At 40.4% G+C, this 3,714-nt stretch overlaps 1 long non-coding RNA gene across 1 annotated transcript; it reads left to right on the top strand.

Moving 5' to 3' along the window:
- The first annotated feature begins 1,498 nt into the window (after window positions 1–1,498).
- LOC113471895 lies at window positions 1,499–2,499 on the top strand. Its single transcript, XR_003394422.1, has 2 exons — window positions 1,499–1,843; window positions 2,172–2,499. It is a non-coding gene; the product is annotated as an uncharacterized LOC113471895 (long non-coding RNA).
- The last annotated feature ends 1,215 nt before the right edge of the window (window positions 2,500–3,714 follow it).

Here is a 3,714-nt window from a genome sequence, read left to right as displayed (position 1 = left end):
TTTTATTCAATACAATATCCCCCATTGATTATCGCCTCGGCGTATGTGACAGGAGTTTTAAACAAATTAAATGAGCGCTATGTGCGATAAATGGGAGAGAGGGAGGGAGGGAGAGAGAGAGGGGAGACACAGAAGAGAGAGGGAGAAAAAATGGCCATGGGAGAGAATAATGGGAAATTAGAAGCTCCCTGTTTTTTATATGCATGGTGGTGAGGAGAGAGAGAGAGAGAGAGAAAAAGAGAGAGAGGGAGAGGGAAAGGGAGAGAGAGACAGGAGGGAGAGAGGTAGCGACAAGAGAGAGAGAGAAAGGGTAAAACAAAGGGTTGTTTCCACACACCACACACTTTCATAGAGAGAGAGAAGGACGGAGAGAGTGAAATGGGGAGAGGAATAGAGATGGAAGAGGTATGCAGGAGAGAGAGAAAAAGGGAGGAAGAGAAATGGGACAGAAAATAAATAGAGAGAGGAGATCAGAGAGAATGATGAAGGACAGGAGAAGGGAGTAGAGGGCAAAAGAGAGAGGGAAGGAGGGAGGGAGACGAGAGCGAGAGAGGGAGGGAGACAAAAAAAGAGGGAGAAAGCTTGTTTTAGGCTGTGACAGCACAAAAAAATGTACGGAATATAAAAAAAATAAATAGGGTCCAGAAGACCGGGGGGAAGTTTAATGTTGGCCAGAATAGGATATGCGATTTTTGCCGCGCGACCCTGTCGCGCGGCAAAAGTCGCGTTGGTGGAAATCCACCTTAAGGTCTGAAAAGCCGAAATGGAAGAGAGAAGAAAGACAGGATTGAAGAAAGCCAGCCGTTCCGAGAACGAACATTTATCCGTTCAGGACAAAATCCTCCCAGGGCAAAAATAGAGTTGACTGTAAAATAATGGGTATTATAGTGAAAGCCCATCAGAATACGCGATAGGACACGCAGGTATATACCTACCATTTTCATTTTATTCAATACAATATATCCCCATTGATTATCGCCTCGGCGTATGTGACAGGAGTTTTAAACAAATTAAATGAGCGCTATGTGCGATAAATGGGAGAGAGGGGAAAAACAAGAGAGAGAGGGAGGGAGAAAAGGAAAAAAGTGGCCATGGGAGAGAATAATGGGAAATTAGAAGCTCCCTGTTTTTTATATGCAAGGTGGTGAGGAGAGAGAGAAAGAGAGAGAGAGAAAAGCAGAGAGAGAGAGAGAAGGACGGAGAGAGTGAAATGGAGAGAGAAATGGAGATGGAAAAGGTATGCAGGAGAGAGAGAAAAAGGAAGAAGAGAAATAGAGGGACAGAAAATAAATGGAAAGAGGATATCAGAGGGAATGATGAAGGACAGGAGAAGGAGAAGGTAGAGGGCAAAAGAGAGAGGGAAGGAGGAAGAGAGACGAGAGAGAGAGAGAGAGAGAGAGGGAGGGAGACAAAAAAAGAGGGAGAAAGCTTGTTTACACCAACACCAACACCGACACCGACACCGACACCGACACCGACACCGACACCGACACCGACACCAACAACAACCCTCCAAGCTAAATAGGCTGGCAACACTAGGCTCAATGTCTTCATTTTCTGATAGGGTTGGAGCTGTGGCCAAGGCTCCGTATTAGGGGACGCTTATATTCATTAGAATCATTATTACTCATTGATATGGTTTGTTTCTTTTTTCTTGGACCTAGTCTAGGGTCAATGGTCAGTCTCCGTTGTGGACGCTTATCAACTGTATTTATCTTCAATGATTTTGGTTTCAGAAATACCTAACGGCATTATCGAAAGCGATAGGAGAGGACAAGTGCAATGTGATTGGATACACAGCTTGGTCTCTGTTGGATAATTTTGAATGGTTGTGTGGATACACGTAAGTTTGGAGAACTTTGTAAATAATACCTACCTATCTACATTATGTATAAAATCTAAATAATGAGTTTGGAATTTGTGGTGAAGCTGCGTGAGGGCCTCTTTATATGAACCCGGTATCTATGTTGTGCAAGACAAGACAAGATAAGATAAGACAAGACAAGTGTGATCCCCTCTCAGCCACGTAATTGCTAAAATAATTGATAGTCACCTAGGTCAATAATCACTTATAAGAGTTATAAGCTATAAGATAAAGTTAAAGGGTTAAATCATATTAGATACCTATCCGTAATTCCCTTATTCAAATCAGCACTTTTTTTCATTTCCAGATGTCGCTTCGGGATAGTTCACGTTGACTTTTCCAGCCCCGACAGAACGCGAACTCCCAAGAAATCAGCAGAATTCTGGAAATCATTCCTCGCTAAGAAGTAGATTATTGTGATTACTCGACCTCCCAGGATGTCAGATTACAAGAAATTTCATATTAATATGTGTGTCCAAACATAGTCGATCGGCCGTCGATTGGTGTGGATCGACGAGGTGAATCTATGTTGTCGAGGCAGTGTGGACGGTTCAGCCGACATCGATCGACTGTCGGTCGACTATGTGTAAACACAACTTTAGAGACACATCTTTAGGGTAGGTAATGTTAGGCCAGCCATTCACGATCAGTTTTAACTGTCAGTTCAAGTATCTTCAGTTAAAAATATAAAATTTTTATAATCCTCAGTTTAGACCATCAGTTCAATCGAACTGTCAGTTCACCGCCATTCACGATCAGTTTTAACTGACAGTTAAAACTGATCGTGAATGGCTGGCCTAAGGAGAGGCATATTCGAAGTCTAAAAACACAATAAAATAAAATATGTACCTACTCCTTGTATAAATGAGAAGTCAGCTATTTCGATTCGAAAAAAGATTAAAAAGTGCTGAAATAAGAGTAAATAGTGTCTACGCGTAGTAAGGGGGCCGCACTAGACGTAAATAAGGCGTTCGAAATGAAACGTAAACAAAATACATATAATTGTTTACAAATAAACATTCCAATTTTGTTTACATTTCGCCATCAGGGCGATCATGAATTTTATTGTGGCTTTACCAGAACAGAAAGGTAGCGACATATTTGAAAATTATTATTATTGTGGCTTTACACTAAAGGCTAGTGGTTCATTCAGTAAACTGGAGGAACCACTCAGAATCAAGTGGAGTATTTCGTTATTTAGACTGTCAGCAGAGAGCAAGAGCGTTTGTCCTTGAAACCAAAATCATGGTGCTAAATCAGTGGACTATATCTATCCTATCCAACTCTAAAAGCTCAATTTCGTAAAATCGAGCAGGGTTAGAGTACATATCTACCTTGAAAAAATCTACTTAGCGATTCTATTCTATTTCCTTTTCTTTTATTTCCTCTCCTTTCTACCCCACGTACCTACCTACTCCTAAAAACGTAAATTTACTATTGAGCCTAAAATAGAAATGTAAAAATATCTCCTCATCGCAGTAACCCTTTTACATCGAGTTACTCCTTTAAAGAGAGGCATATTCGAAGTCTAAAAACACAATAAAATAAAATATGTACCTACTCCTTTGTATAAATTAATGAGAAGTCAGCTATTTCGATTCGAAAAAAGATTAAAAAGTGCTGAAATAAGAGTAAATAGTGTCTACGCGTAGTAAGGGGGCCGCACTAGACGTAAATAAAGCGTTCGAAATGAAACGTAAACAAATACATATAATTGTTTACAAATAAACATTCCAATTTTGTTTACATTTCGCCATAAGGGCGATCATGAGGCACTCCGAAATGTGAATTGGAAATTTATAGCAGATGAGTTGAGTACTTGTTCTTCTCAAGGTTAAATTATCCGGATT

Source organism: Diaphorina citri, unplaced genomic scaffold, assembly GCF_000475195.1.
Source record: "Diaphorina citri unplaced genomic scaffold, Diaci psyllid genome assembly version 1.1 scaffold3224, whole genome shotgun sequence".
NCBI classification, from domain to species: Eukaryota; Metazoa; Arthropoda; class Insecta; order Hemiptera; family Psyllidae; genus Diaphorina; species Diaphorina citri.
The sequence above is the reverse complement of the archived record's forward strand: the minus strand, read 5'-3'. Positions and strand labels throughout refer to the sequence as shown.